At 39.8% G+C, this 20,439-nt stretch overlaps 1 pseudogene across 1 annotated transcript; it reads left to right on the top strand.

Annotated features, from left to right (window-relative positions):
- The first annotated feature begins 8,978 nt into the window (after positions 1-8,978).
- On the top strand, positions 8,979-10,466 carry LOC308612464 (heterogeneous nuclear ribonucleoprotein A1-like; annotated as a pseudogene). Its single transcript has one exon. The product of its transcript is annotated as a heterogeneous nuclear ribonucleoprotein A1-like (transcript).
- The last annotated feature ends 9,973 nt before the right edge of the window (positions 10,467-20,439 follow it).

Here is a 20,439-nt window from a genome sequence, read left to right on the forward strand (position 1 = left end):
TATATATGTACCACATCTTCTTTATCCATTCGTCTGTTGATGGGCATTTAGGTTGCTTCCGTGACTGGGCTATTGTAAATAGTGCTGCAATGAACATTGGGGTGCATGTGTCTTTTTGAATTATGGTTTTCTCTGGGTATATGCCCAGTGGTGGGATTGCTGGGTCATATGGTGATTCTATTTGTAGTTTTTTAAGGAAACTCCATACTGTTCTCCATAGTGGCTGTATCAATTTACATTCCCACCAACAGTGCAAGAGGGTTCCCTTTTCTCCACACCTGCTCGAGCATTTATTGTTTGTAGGTTTTCTGTTGCTGCCCATTCTAACCGGTGTGAGGTGATACCTCATTGTAGTTTCAGTTTGCGTTTCCCTAATAATTAGTGATGTTGAGCAGCTTTTCATGTGCCTCTTGGCCATCTGTATGTCTTCTTTGGAGAAATGTCTATTAAGGTCTTGTGTCCATTTTTTTGATTGGGCTGTTTGTTTTTTTAATATTGAGCGGCATGAACTGTTTATATATTTTGGAGACTAATCCTTTGTCTGTTGATTTGTTTCCAAATATTTTCTCCCATTCTGAGGGTTGTCTTTTCATCTTGTTTATAGTTTCCTTTGCTGTGCAAAAGCTTTTAAGTTTCATTAGGTCCCATTAGTTTATTTTTGTTTTTATTTCCATTACTCTAGGAGGTGGGTCAAAAAAGATCTTACTGTGATTTATGTCAGAGAGTGTTCTTCCTGGGCTTCCCTGGTGGCGCAGTGGTTGAGAGTCTGCCTGCCGATGCAGGGGACACAGATTCGTGCCCTGGTCCGGGGGGATCCTACATGCTGCGGAGCGGCTGGGCCCGTGAGCCATGGCTGCTGAGCCTGCGCGTCTGGAGCCTGTGCTCCGCAACGGGAGAGGCCACAGCAGTGAGAGGCCCGCGTACTGCAAAAAAAAAAAAAAAAAAGAGTGCTCTTCCTATGTTTCCTCTAAGAGTTTTATAGTGGCTGGTCTTACATTTAGGTCTCTAATCCATTTTGAGTTTATTTTTGTGTATGGTGTTAAGGAGTGTTCTAATTTCATTCTTTTACATGTAGTTGTCCGGTTTTCCCAGCACCACTTTTTGAAGAGACTGTCTTTTCTCCATTGTATATCCTTGCCTCCTTTGTCATAGATTAGTTGACCATAGGTGCGTGGGTTTATCCTGTTCCATTGATCTATATTTCTGTATATAAAAATATACAGGTCTTTCTGTAAAAGACCATATTGTCTTTTTTTTTTTTTTTTTGCTCATCACAGAGTTTATTATTAATCCATGGTGGTTTCAGTTTGCCCATTCCATACTATATTATTTCTCAATCCAATGGTTCATCTGATTTGCATATACTCTCTTCAGTTTTGTTCCTTCAAGGCTTGTTTTTTGTTTTTGGTTTTTTTAACATCTTTATTGGAGTATAATTGCTTTACAGTGGTGTGCTAGTTTCTGCCCTACAACAAAATGAATCAGCTATACACACACATACATCCCCATATCTCCTCCCTCCTACGTCTCCCTCCCACCCTCCCCATCCCACCCCTCTAGGTGGTCACAAAGCACCGAGCCATATTGTCTTGATTACTGTAGCTTTGTAGTATAGTCTGAAGTCAGGGAGTCTGATTCCTCTAGTTTCGTTTTTTTCCCTCAAGATTGCTTTGGCTATTTGGGGTCTTTTCTGTCTCCATACAAATTTTAAGATTTTTTTGTTCTAGTTCTGTAAAAAATGCCATTGGTAATTTGACAGGGATTGCACTGAATCTGTAAATTGCTTTGGGTAGTATAGTCATTTTCATAATATTGATTCTTCCAATCCAAGAACATGGTATATCTCTCCATCTGTTTGTGTCATCTTTGATTTCTTTCATCAGTGTTTTATAGTTTTCTAAGTACAGGTCTTTTACCTCCTTAGGTAGCTTTATTCCTAGGTATTTTATTCTTTTTGTTCCAATGGTTAATGGGATTGTTTCCTTAATTTCTCCTTCTGATCTTTCAGTTTTGAACATGATGAATTCAGGGTAAGATATCTGGGTAGAGATTTTGAATAGGGAGTTTATTATAGAGTTCAAAATACAATCTAGGCTGAAGATGGGGGAGGAAGGCAAGAAGGAGGTTAGGAGGGTGAAAAAGGTTTAAAATAATTATAGAGAACAGGAGAAAAAGCTGACTGGGGAAAGGTGTTAGTAAGACATATCTGAGACAGTTGAGACCCAGAAATTGGTGACTGTTCACGGAGAAGTAAGATAGTTGCTTTTATCCAAAACTGAGATTTGCCAGGGATGTGTGGCACAGACATGCAGAGAAAAGTAGCTTCTAAAATATCGAAAAGAAAGTGGCTGAAGACCAGTATAGTAAAACTAGGATATCACAGGACTATTCTGTGACAAATGTAAATAGTTGTAATTACATTTTTTAAGAAAAGCATCAAATGTAGTTCCATGAGATATGCATTTTAGTTTAAATCCAGATATCACATGAACATAGCTAAAAGACATTTTAAAGTTTCCATCCTTCATTCTAGCATCAGATTCAACAAGAGGAAGCCTAGCTCTCTGGTATTCCATGGATTCACAAGTATCCCCAGAACTCAGAGTTAAAAGAACTTAAATTTACAGATGGTTTTGTATAGGAATTTGGAGGCAATAAAATACATATAGACATAGGAGTTGATTCATCACTAAAAATAAAAATATTTGTTACCTCTGTGTTGCTAAATCTAAAAGTCAGTTCTTGCTGGTTCCTTCTTCATCCTTGTTCTTAGTGTTGAAATGCTCCAATGTTCAGTCCTTGGACCTTCTCCCAATTGATACATCCTTCGGTGTATCCAGTCTCAAGGTTTATCTGCTCTTGGCTCCCAAATTTACATCTTTCTAGCCTGAACGTTTTCCTGAACTCCAGACTCATACACCCAACTGCCTACTGGATATTTCCATGTGGAGAGTCTACAGAGCATCTTAAACGTGGTATATCCAAACCTGAGCTCTTGATATCCACCTTCGAACTCCTCCTCTCAGTCTTCCCCATCTCAGTAAATGACAACTGCAATCTTACAGTTACTCAGGCCAAAAATTTCAGTCATTCTCTCTCTCACCTCTGACAGCTAGTGAAGTCCAAAAAGAGTTGATACATCAAGAAATCTTTATGGTTACATTTTAAAAACCTATCCAGAATCCAAACTATTCTGAGTCTATATAATTTTTCATCTAGTTTATTGCAACAGACTTCTAACTAATCTCCAATGCTTCTGCTTCTCCTTTTGGCCTTCTTCAGTTTAGACTCAACACAGCCATAGAATGATGTTGGTAATCAATTCATGTCACTCCACTTCTCAGAATGTTTTAATGGCTCCCCACTTCCCTCATAGTAAAAAACAAAGTCCTTGCAATGGTCTTCAATTCTCAACATTAACTGCTCTTTATCCTCCTCCTTCCTACCCCCCCACCCCAGCATTAATACTTGATCTTATTGCCTGCTACTCTCTCCCATGCTCACTCCACTGCAGCCAAACTTGCTGCTCCTAGAACACCCTACCCATACTCCTGCCTCAGAGCCTTTGCTCTAGGTGTTCCCTTTGCCTGGGAGGCCTTCTCCCCAGAGAGCTGTATGGCTTACTCCCTCAAATTCTTCAGATCTTGTCAGCTTTTCAGTGATATCTTCCATAGCTAGCTTATCTAAATTAAAGCATTATATATGTACACATACATGTATTTCTTATTTCCATCCTGCTTTACTTTTCTCCTTAATTCTAATCACTAACATACTATATATTTGTACTTATTTATCTTATCTATTGTCTCCTTACCCTATTAGATTGTAAACACCATAAGGACAAGGAGTTTTATCAGTTTTGTTCATGATGTGTCCCAAGTACCTAAAACTGCCTGGCATATAGCAGACCCTTAATAATTATTTGATAATTGAATTAGTTAATACATGTTTGGATTGTTCTTCTCTATCACAGAAAGAAGGTATGTACCTATGACCATATAACAGGAAAAAAGATAGATGAGGGCTTCCCTGGTGGCGCAGTGGTTAAGAGCCCGCCTGCCGATGCGGGGGACACAGGTTCGTTCCCCGGTCCGGAAAGATCCCACGTGCCACAGAGTGGCTGGTCCCGTGAGCCATGGCCACTGAGCCTGCACGTCTGGAGCCTGTGCTCCGCAACGGGAGAGGCCACAACAGTGAAAGGCCCACGTACCGCACACACACAAGAAAAAGACAGTTGAAATAAAGAACTAGGATAACCTGTGTTTATATGTACATCATCATAGGTAAGTTTACCTGGGTAGACCTACTTAGTGAGTCATATATTAAGAATAAGTAAATTTGGGGGATGCAGAATGCTTAGAAGAATTACAAATATGATTTTGAGAGAAGACAGAAGAATAATACTTGTGATGCGTAGGTTCCTCCATAAATGTTTGAAGAAACAGAGCCAATTAGTTGACAAAGCATGAAAAAAAGGTTTTGAGTCAAAGAGCACATACACTAACTTCAAGGGGAGGCATGACTTGTAATCCTAGTCTTGCTTTCTGCCTATTCAATTTCATGGTTTAAAATTTTGACTTCTTACTTGCCTTAGACATTAATATTTTTATTAGCAGCTTTTCAGCTCTTATATATCCATTCATTTTTTAAAAAGTGAAATTAAACCAGTTTTTAAATTATTTTGACAATAAAATGTATAACATTTACCAATAGATATAAGCTTACAATTTTCTCTAACAAATTTATGTATTTTGGAAATAGTATTAAATACAATTAAATAATGCTCCTCAGAGCTTAAAGTATAGAAGTTTCAAATTTGAATGCAAATGAACATGTATAGTAAATAATTATTTTAATATATTCATTTCAAATAAGTAAAGATTACAAATAAATAATTTTGGGAGGCTGGGCAGTAGACAGGGGCTCCATCTGTGAAAAGAGAAGCCAAAAATTTTGTATAATACTACCACAAAACTTAAGAATTTAGTTAATCAGCCTAAGAAAATTTATTTGTAAAATTCTTCCCCATTAATCCTATATATCAAAATTTTGTAAAGAGCACAATAACACTGAAAAACACTAAAAGAAAGTTAATTTTGCATATAGAATGGTGAAACTATATGACACAGAGAACTTCTTCAGCAATAAAAAATATAAATCATGTACAGTAGAAAGTTACAGAAAATGTCTCTGTGAAACTACTATAACCTAATCTGGATGTCCTCAGAAATTCCTAGCCCTCTTGAGTCAACTGGATTTCTGTTGTTTGGGCTTGACTGCATTTTCAGGCACCTCCTGAGAAAAGGAACTGAAGAGAGGTATTGGTGAGCCCCACCCTCTAAAATAAAAATAGAGGATCAGAACTATCATATGACCCAGCAATCCCACTACTGGGCACATACCCTGAGAAAACCATAATTCAAAAAGAGTCATGTACCAAAATGTTCATTGCAGCTCTATTTACAATAGCCAGGAGATGGAAGCAACCTAAGTGTCCATCATCGGATGAATGGATAAAGAAGATGTGGCACATATATACAATGGAATATTACTCAGCCATAAAAAGAAACGAAATTGAGTTATTTGTAGTGAGGTGGATGGACATAGAGTCTGTCATACAGAGTGAAGTAAGTCAGAAAGAGAAAGACAAATACCGTATGCTAACACATATATATGGAATCTAAGAAAAAAAAATGTCATGAAGAACCTAGGGGTAAAATGGGAATAAAGACACAGACCTACTAGAGAATGGACTTGAGGATATGCAGAGGGGGAAGGGTAAGCTGTGACAAAGTGAGAGAGTGGCATGGACATATATACACTACCAAACGTAAAATAGATAGCTAGTGGGAAGCAGCCGCATAGCACAGGGAGATCAGCTCGGTGCTTTGTGACCACCTAGAGGGGTGGGATAGGGAGGGTGGGAGGGAGGGAGACCCAAGAGGGAAGAGATATGGGAACATATGTATATGTATAACTGATTCACCTTGTTATAAAGCAGAAACTGATACACCATTGTGAAGCAATTATACTCCAATAAAGATGTTAAAAAAATTTCTTCCTCACAGATAAACAGGAAAATGAGAATTCTATGTCATGCTGCAATGATTATCTGGTTTTCTGGAAAATTAAAATATCCCTTTAAATTAATAAACAGATGTTCTGCAAAAAAAAAAAAAAAAGAGGATCAAACCCCAGTGGCTTCTGATTTCGATCCTAGAAGAGAATCAGAATCCAGCAATCCTTCACCTCCACTGGGATCAGTAATCCATTAACCCTATCACATTTTCACTATCCCTCACCTACATCCTCTCTTCCCTTATTATCCAACTTTAATGCTGTGGTCAGTCATGATAATCCCTTCTTGTGATCACCCTCAGCTCCTCTGTCTCCTCTTTCTTCCTCCTCATTTCATGCATGGCAAGGTCACAACCTTTATTAAACCCTTATTAAAACTTAAATTAAATCCTTATTAAGCTTATATCTGCCCTGTGCCTTGCAGCTCCGTTTGACTAAAGGAAAATGCACAACTGTGTGGTTAAGTATTCCTTTAAATGTATGTCCACGAACCGCTAATGGCCAATTGTACTGTATTACTTAATCCATGACTTTTCTACTCACCTTATTGGTGAGAGCTTCTCTCACCATCCTATTTAAAAAAGCAACCACCATTGCCACCCCTATACTCTGTCCATTTCCCAAATTTTCTCCATAGCATATATAGCCATCTGACACGTAATATAGTTGTTTATTTGTTCAATATCTATCTCTTCCTTGAATGGAAACTCAGAGAATGGATTTTTTTTTTTTTTTTTTTTTTGGCTGTATGTGGGCCTCTCACTGTTGTGGCCTCTCCCCTTGTGGAGCACAGGCTCCGGACGCCAGGCTCAGCGGCCATGGCTCACGGGCCCAGCCGCTCCACAGCATGTGGGATCTTCCCGAACCGGGGCACGAACCCGTGTCCCCTGCATCGGCAGGCGGACTCTCAACCACTGCGCCACCAGGGAAGCCCCAGAGAATGGATTTTTGTCTGTTTTGCTCACTAACCTAGTAGAGTATCTGGCATATAGCAGGTGTTCAGTTAATAGTGATCTAATAATGAATAAATAATTTGTTCCTAAAGACTTACTCTTTTTTATTATTAAAGTATAGTTGATTTGCAATATTATATTAGTTTCGGGTATACAACACAGTGATTCAATATTTTTTATAGATCATACTACATTTAAAGTTATTATAAAATTTTGCCTATATTCCCTGTGCTGTACAATACATCCTTGTGTCTTATTTTATACATAGTAGTTTGTAACTTTTAATCCCCTATCTTGCCCCTCCCCCCACCCTTCTCCCCACTGGTAACCACTCCTTTGTTCTCTATATCTGTTTTCTGTTTTGTTGTATTCATTTGTTTGTTTTATTTTTTCAGTTCCACATATAAGTGTTTGTCTTTCTCTGTCTGACTTATTTCACTTACCATATTATCCTCCAGGTCCATCCATGTTGTTGAAAATGGCAAAATTTCATTCTTTTTTATGGCTGAGTAGTATTCCATTGTGTTTATACACCACATCTTCTTTATCCACTCATCTGTTGATGGACACTTAAGTTGCTTCCATATCTTGGCTATTGCAAATAATGCTACTATGAATACTGGGGTGCATTTATCTTTTTGAATTAGTGTTTTCATTTTCTTTGGATGTATACCTGGGAGTAGAATTGCTAGATCATATGGTAATTCTATTTTTAATTTTTTGAGGGACCTCCATACTGTTCTCCATAGTGGCACCAATTTACATCCCCACCAACAGTATACTAGGGTTCTTTTTTCTCTACATCCTCACCAACATGTGTTACTTGTGGTCTTTTTGATGATAGCCATTCTGACAGATGTGAAATTTGTGGTTTTGATTTGCATTTCCCTGATGATTAATGATGTTGACCATCTTTTCATGTACCTGTTTACCATCTGTATGTCTTCAGGTCTAAAGACCCACTCTTCACCAAAGGTGAGAATGTAGGAGACAAAAGAAGTAAAGGGAACAGAGAAATCCTCTTGCCAAAGTAAAAAGTAAGAGACAGTGCCCTTAACTGGCCTGAGAAGAGGCCTGAAGTTCCCTGGCAAGGCTCTATATTGACTGCAGAAGAGATATTCTTGTACTGAAGAGTGGATTAGGGAGCTCCTATATATTTTCTGGGATTGCCCAGCAATTTAAACAGGCAACTAGATTTCAAATATTGTTGAAACTGTATAAACCCTATGTGTCTAAACTTCTATTAATTGGCTGAAAATTGGCAAATATATTCTCTATTGCATTGAAAAAGCAAACAAACCAAAGGAAAAATTTACACATGGAGCAATGACCTTGTCTTTTGGCTGCCTTTGACAGTCATGATCCATGTAATGGAATGGAAGAAGATTCCGTCAGTAATCCAATGAGTCCTTCCAATATCTGAATTCTTTGATCAGAACTAAAATAGTGTTCATAAGGGGGAAAAATCTCCCCTGACCAAATCAGAAAAAGAGCCATGATAGCAAAATTAGTTACAGTGTTTAAAAAAAATTCAAAGGAAAGCAAACCAATTTGTCAAAATTCTTTTATTGCTTATTAATTTGTTTCTTAGGAGGCTTTGTGTTGTTAATTTTAGTGAATTTTGACCCCTTGTTTAGGCTTAACAAATTCTAAGGATGCATTTCTATTGGAGAATTGTACGTTGTAACTTGGCCATTTCTTAAATTGTTGTTGACACATAGGTAAAACTTATAATGTACATGAAGGCTCCTAAGAAACAAATAAGCAATAGGGGAATTTTATTTTGACAAGCTGGAACACAGACACGAAAGGGGAAGAAATTCTTATTCATTTTGCTTTGTTTTCCTTTGAATTTGTTTTACTGTACTTTTGAGGGATGATTATTAACACATAGGTAAATTTTAAAATGTTACTAGTGGTGAAAAGATTTTTGGCCAGATACGTTCGGTAGATTACTCCTTTCTGCTCGTGGACGCCGCCGAGTAAGCATCGTTAACGTCTCCCCCGCCCCCCTCCACTGCCGTCATGTCTAAGTCAAAGTCACCCAAAGAGCCCGAACAGCTGCGGAAGCTCTTCATCAGAGGTTTGAGCTTTGAAACAACCGATGAGAGTCTGAGGAGCCATTTTGAGCAGTGGGGAACGCTCACAGATTGTGTGGTAATGAGGGATCCAAACACCAAACACTCCAGAGGCTTCGGGTTTGTCACATATGCCACTGTGGAGGAGGTGGATGCGGCCATGAATGCAAGGCCACACAAGGTGGATGGAAGAGTTGTGGAACCAAAGAGGGCCGTCTCAAGAGAAGATTCTCAAAGACCTGGTGCCCACTTAACTGTGAAAAAGATTTTTGTTGGTGGCATTAAAGAAGACACTGAAGAACATCATCTAAGAGATTATTTTGAACAGTATGGGAAAATTGAAGTGATTGAAATCATGACTGATTGAGGCAGTGGCAAAAAGAGAGGCTTTGCTTTCATAACCTTTGATGACCATGGCTCTGCAAACAAGATTGTCATTCAGAAATACCACACTGTGAATGGCCACAACTGTGAAGTAAGGAAAGCCCTATCTAAGCAAGAGATGGCTAGTGCCTCATCCAGCCAAAGAGGTCGAAGTGGTTCTGAAAACTTTGGTGGTGGTCGTGGAGGTGGTTTTGGTGGGAATGACAACTTTGGTCGGGGAGGAAACTTCAGTGGTCGAGGTGGCTTTGGTGGCAGCCGTGGTGGTGGTGGATATTGTGGCAGTGGGGATGGCTATAATGGATTTGGTAATGATGGTGGTTATGGAGGAGGTGGCCCTGGTTACTCTGGAGGAAGCAGAGGCTATGGAAGTGGTGGACAGGGTTATAGAAACCAGGGCAGTGGCTATGGCGGGAGTGACAGCTATAACAATGGAGGAGGCGGAGGCGGCTTTGGCGGTGGTAGTGGAAGCAATTTTGGAGGTGGTGGAAGCTACAATGATTTTGGCAGTTACAACAATCAATCTTCCAATTTTGGACCCATGAAAGGAGGCAACTTTGGAGGCAGAAGTTCTGGCCCCTATGGTGGTGGAGGCCAATACTTTGCCAAACCCCAAAACCAAGGTGGCTATGGTGGTTCCAGCAGCAGCAGTAGCTATGGCAGTGGCAGAAGGTTTTGATTACTGCCAGGAAACAAAGCTTAGCAGGAGAGGAGAGCCAGAGAAGTGACAGGGAAGCTACAGGTTACAACAGATTTGTGAACTCAGCCAAGCACAGTGGTGGCAGGGCCTAGCTGCTACAAAGAAGACATGTTTTAGACAATACTCATGTGTATGGGCAAAACTCAAGGACTGTATTTGTGACTAATTGTATAACAGGTTATTTTAGTTTCTGTTCTGTGGAAAGTGTAAAGCATTCCAACAAAGGGTTTTAATGTAGATTTTTTTTTTTTTGCACCCATGCTGTTGATTGCTAAATGTAATAGTCTGATCATGATGCTGAATAAATGTGTCTTTAAAAAAAAAAGATTTTTGGCCATATTTAACATGATAAAATTTCTTGACTAAAAAATTTTTTGTATAGCTAGAACCTCAAACATATAACTTCTATGTATTTATTTACCTAGAAAGGCTGAGATTTGCAAATAAGTCAGAATCAATAATTCTTATGTTTCTTGGTCGTAAGTTTCACCAGAAAATGATGCAATTCAAATTAAAAGTGATGAGATAATGTGTTATAACATCTCTTAGGTTAATAAACAAATTGTCTCTCAAAAGCACAGTAAAGGGGCTTCCCTGGTGGCGCAGTGGTTGAGAGTCCGCCTGCTGATGCAGGGTACACGGGTTTGGGAAGATCCCACATGCCACGGAGCAGCTGGGCCCCTGAGCCATGGCCGCTGAGCCTGTGCGTCCAGAGCCTGTGCTCCGCAATGGGAGAGGCCACAACAGTGAGAGGCCCGCATACCGCAAAAAAAAAAAAAAAAAAAAAAAAAAAAAGCACAGTAAGGTAATGTAATATTCAGAGATACAATTACCAATGCTACTAAGCTGGAAAACATGTGCCTTTCCATTTATTTTACTTAATGCTGTTGCTGTCTCTTTTATAAAAGTAAGTCTTCAATACAATTGTTGAAGAATGAATAATTTGGGGGTTTTTTTCCACCATAATTTATTTAACGAATACTTGAGTATAGAATCTAATTGGTGTATCTACCTTTTTATGCTTTTGGATGGCATTTGAGTAACTTACTAAGGTCAATTTCAAAAAACATCTTAGAATTCCAGATGGGAGGTTTCAGTTTTTAGAGCTTTGGGTCATGTCCCTGGGTTGTGCCCATGCCAAAGTGTCTGTCCTGGGAACGTTGGAAACCTCTAACCAGGACCTGCAGGGCACTCTGCACAAAATAATGAGGTCACTAGCATGAAGGGCTCTGGGCTCTGAAGCAGTTGGAACAGGGTTCTATAACCTTTCCCAATATTAGATCCCTTCCAGGCTAAGGGTCAGGGAAAGGGAAACCGGAAATGAGATTGCCCTGCTGGGAGGATAAAAAGACAAGGGCAAGGGACCAGAAGTTATGAGAGGAAAGAACTGTTCAAGAAGCTTGAGGGGGGAATTCCCTGGCAGTCCAGTGGTTAGGATTCCACCAAAAAAAAAAAAAAAATGCTTGAGGGAGTGGGGAAAGGAGAGGGATGTGAACAGAGGAAGAAAGCTCCCTTTGAGGTCCTGGCGGTCATGCAGTTCTAAGTGAGGACCAGTCCAACTGAAACAGCTAGCAGGACCCTGTAGGGCCTTCCTGGGGACAACCTCCCCACTTACCCACTGTGTCCCCTCCCTCTTGTTTGTAGAAAAGCTTTAGCCTCCTAGGCCCACCCTGATTTCTAAAGAACAAATTTAATCAGAGAAGTGAGAAAATGCAGAAACAAAGGAAAATAGTCAAACAAGACAAAATAATAATAGTTTAGCCATAAAACAAAGTCAAGGACCTTTATTTCCTCCTCAAGGGCTGTAAATAATATCCTGAACAATATCCTTGAATTGTTTTGGAGATGCTAAAACCCCTACTAGGTGGAAAAAGTTAACTGCTTGCTGACCACCACCGAGTAGACCACAGACCAGGTGGAATCAGAAAGTTGATGACTGAGATTCCAGAAACTTCACCCTGTTACCTCACCATCAACCAATCAGAGAATTGTGCACAAGCTGATCATACACCCTGTGACCCTCTACCTCACACTGTCTTTAGAAATCCTTCCCTGAAACCTATTGGGGAGTTTGGGTCTTTTGAACAGTAGCTGCTCATTCTCCACGCTTGGTCCCATGTGGGGTGCCTTGCAGTAAGTGCTATACTTTCCTTCACCACAACCCAGTGTCAGTAGATTGGCTTTGCTGTGCATTGGGCGAGCGGACCCAAGTTTGGTTCAGTAACACAAGGTGGGTAGATAAAAAGCAGTGGAAATGAAAGTCTCTTTTTAGGGGATTCAGAAACTGGGATGCAAGAGTCTCCTGTAGAAGGGCCATCTCTGCTGCTCTCCTTCTGGCCATATTCATTCATTTCCTTCCATCCATGTCTTCTCTGTCTCTAGTTTCTTCCTCCAGTTCACTAAGTAGACAAAACCCCTTAAATAAAGTAGCCGGTGGTATGAAATCCAGGTTTTTCACTAATGCTGGTTTTAATTTATCATGAAGTCTATGTTGAAATGCTGCAAATCTGGATTAAATTATGGGAAGCATTTCACCATTGACTTGAAATGCGTCACAGACAAAGCATTAAATTACAGGGAATCACATGGTCATAAAATTATTCCACGTTTCTCTTTCAGTCACTCTGATTATACCTCCAGGAGAATACCTCTGTTTGTTGAAGGCTGTTTGTCTTGAACACAAGGCTCAGGCAACAGCATTTAAGGAGTACTGTGGGGGGGATTCTGGTGTAGAGGTCTATAGACTGCACTTTGGAAAACCTTGGCCTAGACAAATACAAGATTTTTTTGCATGATCAAATATCCCATTAGAAAAATAAGTTTAGCAAAACCCACAATATTTAATGTAATGAGTGATATAGTGAAAGCAATGCAGCATTTACACATATTTGCTGGTTAAAAAATATTTTTTTGGTTAATGCTTTGTGATAAAGATCTAGTTCAGTCTGCTTTGGTATTTAGTTTTAATGACAGCCCTAGCTGATAAAGCTATCTCACCAAGATACAAAGAGTCAAATGGAAATACACAGTTGTCTATACTTACTGAATCTTGATACTCATTCTTCAGTTCACCAATTTTTCAGATTTTGTTAAAATCTGGCTAGTAAATTTCTTTCTTTTTTTTTTTTTTTTTGCAGTACGTGGGCCTCTCACTGTTGTGGCCTCTCCCGTTGCAGATCACAGGCTCCGGACACACAGGCTCAGCGGCCATAGCTCACGGGCCTAGCCTCTCCGTGGCATGTGGGATCTTCCTGGACCGGGGCACGAACCCGTGTCCCCTGCATCGGCAGGCTGACTCTCAACCACTGCGCCACCAGGGAAGCCCCATTTTTAATATTTTTAACAAATAGCTTTTAATATTTTTAACAAAACCCATTGAAATTTCTAAACAAATGATAAATTATGTCTCCAAGTCTTTTTACCATGCAGGTGAGCTTTAGATAGTTACATTGTTTTGGGGAAAAAAATTACCAAACAGTGGAAATAATTTCACACATCAGTTTTCAAATGTTCTTTCAATAGCATGAGTTTCTTTTAAAAAGCAGATGTTTTCTTATTCATTGGATAACTGCTTGTAATATCTAATTAGACTGACACACTCTTTTGCCTGCCTGATGGAAAGCTCATAATATGTCAGTTTTGTCATTTTCTTGTTAGCTTCTGTTTGCATTATTATTATTTTCAATATGTGTCTACTTTGCAGGAAACTTTAAAGTCACACTAGATAATATACTGTGTGGGTTTCCTGACACAAACAGTCCTCCAATTTTCCAACACCAACTGGGTTTCCAATAATTTAATTCAATTCTGACACTGTCTGGAGTTAGCACAGACCCTACAGGTTAAGGGCTCTGTCCCACAAGACTGCCTCTATATCAGATGCCATCCACAAATAGGGTACCAAGGCTACCCACAATTCTGCCCAGCCAACTACAAATTTGGGGGTTCCCATGACCCCCTCCTCAGATTTGTAATTCACTAGAACTATTCACAGAAATCAGAAAAACACTTAAGTTTAAAGGTTTATTATAAAGGATACAACTCAGGCTCAGTCAGAAGGAAGAGATGCAGAGGGTGAGATATGGGGAGTTGTGGTATTGCAGGGGGTGCGCAAAGATTTCATGCCCTCTCCCAGTGACCATGCTCCCAGCACCTGTTGACTAACAGAGAAGCTCTCTGTATCTCCTTGTTTAAGAGTCTTTAAGGAATACAATCTTTAGTCCTTCTTCCCCTCCTTGGAGGTCAGGGATGGGTTGAAAGTTCCAACCCTCTCCTCAAGTGTTTGGTCTTTCCAGTGACCAGTTCCTAGCCATCTAAGGGGCCTCACTCTGAGCCACCTTATTAGCATAAACTCAGGTGTGGTCCCAGGGGCCTCTTGTGAATAACAAAAGGCACTTCTGTCACTGAAGAAATTCCAAGGGTTTTAGGTGCTCTGTGTTAGGAATGGGAGAAAAAGACCAATATATATATATATATATATATATATATATATATATATATATATATATATTATATATATATATATTATATAAATATGTATATTATACCACGTAATATTCTATATGACTCTTAACCAGGCCCACGTAAATTGCAACTGTGATGTACAGAAAGTGAACAATTGGGTAAGGGTACCACTGTTAGCTCCCACTTATGCCCAGGAAACCTCACTGCACCAGTTAGGGTTTCTAATTGCAAAGAACAGAATCCACCCTAGCTAATAAATAGGAAGAGTGTTTATTAAACGACAGAGCTCAGAAAAACATTGCTTATGTTTACCAGTTTATTATAAAGGATACAACCCAGGAACAGCCAAATGAAGAGGTGCATAGGGCAAAGTGTGGTGGTGGGGAGCACACCACCCTCCCAGCATATCAACGTGTTCACCAATGTAGAAGCTCCCTAATCCCATCATTTAGGGGCTTTTAACTAGGTTTCATTTCACAGGCATAACTGATTAAATAACTGGCCATCGATGATTGAACTCAAACTCCAGGTCCCTCTCACCTTCCCAGGAGTCAGGGAAGTAGGGCTGAAATTTCTAACCCTCTCGCCACCTGGTTGGTTTTTCTGTCAATCAACACCCCATCTTGGAGCTATCTAGGGGCACCCATCCGAAATATTTCATTATCATACAAAAGACACTCTTATCCAGAGATTCCAAGGGTTTTAGGACCTCTGTGCCAGGAACTGGAACAAAGACCAAGTATTTAATTTTTATTGTACCATAATTTCATTTAAAAAATACAAAATTTGCCATGGTTTTGTGAATGAAAGGTCCTCCTCCTCTAAATTTTATCTGTCTTGTTGGGTGTGAAAGTTAACAAGTGGCTATGTAACATGAAACTGCAGCTGTAGTGATTTGTCCACCTTTCACTGATTCAGAAATTTTTGTCCAAGCAAAGTTCATTTTAAAAGCAGAATTATATATATATATATATTTATATATATATATATATAACTGAATCACTTTGCTGTATACCTGAAACTAACACAGCATTGTAAATCAACTATACTTCAATTAAAAAAAAAAAAAAAGGAAAAGAAGAAAAAGCAGAATGAGTGTTTTATATGAACCATAATCAAAAGAAGTGCTTTAATTTTAACTGATTTACCATGATTGGTACTTGGCTAGCAAATGTCCATAACATAACAATTTTCTTAAAGTGGAGAAGGATATAAAACACTAACTCAGGAATAAAAGACTAAGCAATAGTACTTTCTAAGAAGGCAGACCTTATAAAAGCCATTATAAGTAGGTTAAAACACTCCTCAGAAAGAGTAAATTTAAGTTGTGAGCCCATAAATAAAGGTGATGTTTTCTTCTTGTCTGGTTGATCTTTAAGGATATTTATGTGACATTTATTTGACAAAATGAAATGTTTTATATAGCAAGCTAGGAATGGTGATTTCAAAGTAAATTGGGAATTTTTCTGGCTTGTGCAGTCATTACTTTTTTTAAGATAGTTATTTTTAAGAGATATTGCATTAGTCTGTTAGGGCTGCTATAGCAAAGTACCACAATCTGGGTAACTTAAAAGAACAGAAATGTGTTCTGTCAGTTCTAGAGGGTTGAAGTCTGAGATCAAGGTGTCCACAGGGACATACTCCAGGGGAGAAACTGCCCTATGCTCTTCTCTCAGCTTCTAGTGTTTCCGGCAATCTTTGGCATTCCTTGTCTTATGGACATTCTATGTTACATCTTAATTATGTCTACAAAGACCCTGTTTCCAAATAAAGTCACATTTGCAGATATGGGGGGTTGTGTGTGCTTAAGAATTACACATATCTTTTTGGGAGATGCAATTCAATCCACGATTTAGGGTCCCTGGCTGTTCTGAAAATTAAAATAACAAAGGATAATGGGAGAAAAGCACACAATTTTTACTGAATTTTTACATGTACATGGGAGCCTTCACATGAGAGTGAAAACCCAAAGAAGTGACCAAAGCAGGAAGCTTTTGTACCTTTAGACAAACCAGAAATTTGTGTAGAATTGACAAGACAAAGGGGTTTGAGCTAAGGGTAGTAAGTGGTGAAGAAGTAACTAGGAGGACAAGGGTTAATTTAATGAGAAGTTTGTTTATATAGATTTCTTGGCCCCCAATTCCCTGATTCTGGTGATAAGAATTTCTCCCTTTCTCCTGGTAGAGGGAGGGTACATTTCACTTGGGAGTTTTAAGACCTGTTTCAGGGAAGAAGGGCAAGAGGGTGAAGTTAGCGTGACTTTCCTGTTTCTTCTGCCTTTTTCTCGAACTTCTTCAGCTTAAGATCTTCAGTGTGCCAAGGTGCCATATTTTGTGGTAGCATGTCCTGGACCCCATCAAGATAATAATGTCCTCACTATCACTTCCATTGTAGGGCATAGTCAGTGAAATATGCTAAAAGAAAGAAATTAGAGGCATAGGATTGGGAAGGAGGAAATAAAACTGTCATTATTAATAATAGATTTTAGCAAAGTGGCTGAATACAAGATTCTATACAACAGCAATAAACAACTAGAAAATGTTTTTGAAAGAAGACATTGTTTTCAATAGTGTCAGAGAATATTAAATACTTAGGGAAGACATACAGGACTTCTAAAAGGAAAATTATAAAACTTTACTAAGAGACATTAAGGAAGGAAGACTCAAATAAGTGTAGAGATAAAACATGCCCACAGAAAGGAAGAAGGATCAGTATAGTAATGGTGTCGTTTTTTCCCGAATTGCTCTGAAGTTTCAATGCAATTCCAATCAACATCTCAAAAAATTTTTTGTGGAACTTGATAAGAAGATTTTAAAGTGTATTAGTAAATAGAACTGAGGAAAAGTGGTTGTCCATTTTGAAAAAGATGAAATTGGATCTCTAATTTGCACCAACTCTACGGACTTCCCTGGCAGTCCAGTGGTTAAGACTCCAAGCTTCCATTGCAGAGGGCACAGGTTCAGTCCTTGGTTGGGGAACTAAAATCACACATGTCATGCACTGTGGCAAAAAAAAAAAAAAAAAAAAAAAAAATCAACTCTAGATGGATTAAGAAGTTAAATCTCAAAAACAATACTTCAAAACTTTTAATAGAAAATATAGGTCATCTGAGGGAAAAATGTCTTAAGACATAAAAACCACTATCTATAAAAAGAGAATGTAGATAAATTAGACTATATTAAAATTAAGAACTTTGACAAAAGATTCTTTACTAAATGCAATGTATTACCCTGTGTTGGATCTTGGAACAGAAAAAGAACATTAGTGGAAAAAATGGTAAAGTCTAGAATGGAAAAAAACTCACATTAACAATTTCTTTCTATTTGAAAGTTGTCAAGAGAGTAGATTTTAAAAGTTCTCATCACAAGAAAAAAATTGCAACTATGTGAGATGATAGATGTTCACTAAATTTATTGTGGTAATTATTTTGCAGTACATACATATGTCAAATTATTATGTTCCACACCTTAAACTTATACAATGTTATATGTCAGTTATATCTCAATAAAACTGGAAAAAACAAAAACAATTTCTTTCTAGAACAAAAGTGACAGGTATACTTTATTAGAAGGTATTAGGCATTACTTTACAAAGATGATACAGCTCGATATCCCCAGTTTGTATCTTTTATTTTTTTAATTGTTTTTAAATCTTTTTTTTTTTTGCGGTATGCAGGCCTCTCACTGTTGTGGCCTCTCCCATTGCGGAGCACAGGCTCCGGACGCACAGGCTCAGTGGCCATGGCTCACGGGCCTAGCCGCTCCACGGCATGTGGGATCTTCCCGGACCGGGGCACGAACCTGTGTCCCCTGCATCAGCAGGCGGACTCTCAACCACTGAGTCACCAGGGAAGCCCTGTATCTTTTATTTGCCAGCACTATCCATGTAGGAATTGTAGCTGGAGAGAGAGAGAGAGAGAGAGAGAGAGAGAGAGAGAGAGAGAGAGAGAGAGAGAAAACAAACCTCAAAACATCAAAGCATATCAATTTACTCCCTCCCTTTCCCTGCAAAAGACCTTCGCATCACACCCTCCCCTGTGATTTCTCATTGGATGTCTCTTCCTGGGCTCCTCCTGCCTCTCATAATAGTCTGAATTCTCCATCTCAGTCCCTGTGAGCCTCCTGCTCAGGTTTGCAGGGTCAGGATTTCTCATCTTTGTCCGTGTTGGAACTGCTTTATTGATGCCTCAAACTACTGGTCAGTTACTCTCCGGAGGCCTAGTGAAGGGCTTCTGCACCCAATTCCACAGTGAGGGACAGGGCTTTCTGTTCCCCACAATGAAAAGCTAGGAGTCTGAGAATTTGACTCGATTCTGACTCTATCTACCTGGAGATAGCATCAGATTCCACAGGTTGAGGGCTCAGTCCTACAAGACTCACCCCTTCACCACCAACCCCGACCCACCGGCCCCAACTTCAGATGCCAGTAGCAAGTCCAGGTTGTCACCTGTACTTCTGATAGACTGACTGTAAATCAGAGGTTCCCACGATCCCCTCCTTGGGTTTGATTAATTTGCTACAATGACTCACGGAACTCAGGGAAACAGTTTACTACTTACGTTTACCTGGTTGTTTTTTTTTGTTTTGTGGTACATGGGCCTCTCACTGTTGTGGCCTCTCCCGTTGCAGAGCACAGGTTCCGGATGCACAGGCTCAGCGGCCACGGCTCACAGGCCCAGCTGCTCTGTGGCATGTGGCATCTTCCCGGACCGGGGCACGAACCCACGTCCCCTGCATCAGCAGGCGGACTCTCAACCACTGCGCCACCAAGGAAGCCTACCTGTTTTTTTAAAAAATTAATTAATTTTATTTTATTCGAGTCTTAGTTGTGGCATGCGGGCTCTTTGTTGCAGAGCGTGGGCTCCAGAGCACGCGGGCTCAGTAGTTGTGGAGTTCAGGCTTAGTTGCCCCACAGCATGTGGGATCTTAGTTTCCTGACCACGGATCGAACCTGCATCCCCTGCATTAGAAGGTGGATTCTTAACCACTGGACCACCAGGGAAGTCCTTTACGTTTACCTGTTTTTTAGTAAAAGTATTAGGATAAAGACTACAGATGATCATCCTGATGGAAAAGATGCCCAAGGTGTGTGGGAAAGGGTGTGGAGTTTCCATGCCCTCCCCAGGCGTGCCACTCTCCCAGCACCTCCATGACCAACCTGGAAGCTCTCTGAACCCCACACTTTCAGGATTTTTATGAAAGCTTCATCACATAGGCATGATTGATCATTAATTCCATCTTCAGCCCTTTTCCCTCCTCAAGAGAATGGGGGGTGGAATTGAAAATTTCAAGCTTCTAATCATGGCTTGTTCTTTCTGGTGACCAGCCCCCATCCACAAGGCTGTCCAGGAGCCCACCAGAGTTGCTTCATTAGAACGAAGGCACTCCTATCACTTAGGAAATTACAAGGGTTTCAGGAGCCCTGTGTCAGGAACTGGGGACAAGGACCGATATATATTTTCCATGATCTCACACCTAGTTACTTCTTTTCACCTTGCTGACCACCTAGCTTCTAGGTCTGCATCCTTCTAACCACAGCACTGGCCGTGTTCTCCGTGGTCCCATGGTTCCGTAAGGCTCCATCCCAATTTGGTTAGTAATTTTAGGAATCCCATAGGCTCACTGTCATTTTCCTGATGGTGATGTGCAAAAGCAATGGACAGGGGCCTCTGTTCTAGGTCCAGCTTCACCAACCAGTGGGACCTTAATTGATCTGATTTTCCTCTTGTAAAACAGGAGCACTGGATTCAATCAGCTCCAAATTTCCTTCCAGTTCTTTTGTTTCC

This window comes from Mesoplodon bidens, assembly GCF_964165515.1.
Source record: "Mesoplodon bidens genome assembly, chromosome: 2".
Taxonomy (NCBI): Eukaryota; Metazoa; Chordata; class Mammalia; order Artiodactyla; family Ziphiidae; genus Mesoplodon; species Mesoplodon bidens.